General features: G+C 44.8%; 1 non-coding gene across 1 annotated transcript; it reads right to left on the minus strand.

Moving 5' to 3' along the window:
- Positions 1 to 316: 316 nt before the first annotated feature.
- Positions 317 to 423, minus strand: LOC126658917 (small nucleolar RNA R71). Its single transcript, XR_007634483.1, has one exon. It is a non-coding gene; the product is annotated as a small nucleolar RNA R71 (small nucleolar RNA).
- Between the last annotated feature and the right edge of the window lie 427 nt (positions 424 to 850).

Here is an 850-nt window from a genome sequence, read left to right on the forward strand (position 1 = left end):
TTACTTTGCTCATCCTGTGCTTACACCTCATTATGAAATCAAGACAAGTTTCATCCAGCTCTTAGAGGCTCGTTATCAGTTCTATGGTCTGTCTTCCGAAGACCCGAATGCACATCTGGCAAATTTTTTAGAGGTGTGCAGTACGTTCAAGATCAGCAATATGACTGAAGATGAAGTATGGCTACGCCTATTCCCATTTTCTCTGAGGGATAAGGCGAAACAATGGATTCATGCTTTACCGAGAGCAGGTGTGAACACTTGGCCAGACTTAGCAAAAGCCTTCATGCACAAATATTTCTCCATGGCGAAGACTGCGAAGTTGACAAGGGATATTATGCTCTATCAACAACATGATGGAGAATCAATACATGAAGCTTGGGAGCGATACAAGGAGATGCAGAGGAAAGTTCCCCATCATCACATCACGAGAGAAAATCTGATCCAGAACTTTTACAATGGATCCACTGAGTTGGGCAGAAGCGCTATAGATGTAGCTGCAGGCGGATCACTGATGAGGAAGACAACTGATGAAGCTTTCGCTTTATTAGATGAGATGGCCATGAATGGGTGTACTTGGCCGAATGAAAGGGAAAGAGTACCAGCGCAGAAAGGAGTAATGGCAGTCACCGCTGATCCGGCTGTGGAGAATCTGAAAGCAAAGAATGCTGCATTGCAGGCTCAGGTGGATATTCTTATGAGGCAAACTGCAGGGATGAATATGGGAAATGTTGCTGCAATTCAAAGTAGCTGTGAAGTATGTGGAGATCCTACTCATGTGTCAAGTGAATGCTATGTGATGGGGCAGGCTTTTAATGAGCAGGTCAATTTCGTGGGAGGACAGAGACAGGGT

The sequence above is a fragment of the Mercurialis annua genome, linkage group LG7 (assembly GCF_937616625.2).
Source record: "Mercurialis annua linkage group LG7, ddMerAnnu1.2, whole genome shotgun sequence".
In the NCBI taxonomy this organism is placed as follows: domain Eukaryota; kingdom Viridiplantae; phylum Streptophyta; class Magnoliopsida; order Malpighiales; family Euphorbiaceae; genus Mercurialis; species Mercurialis annua.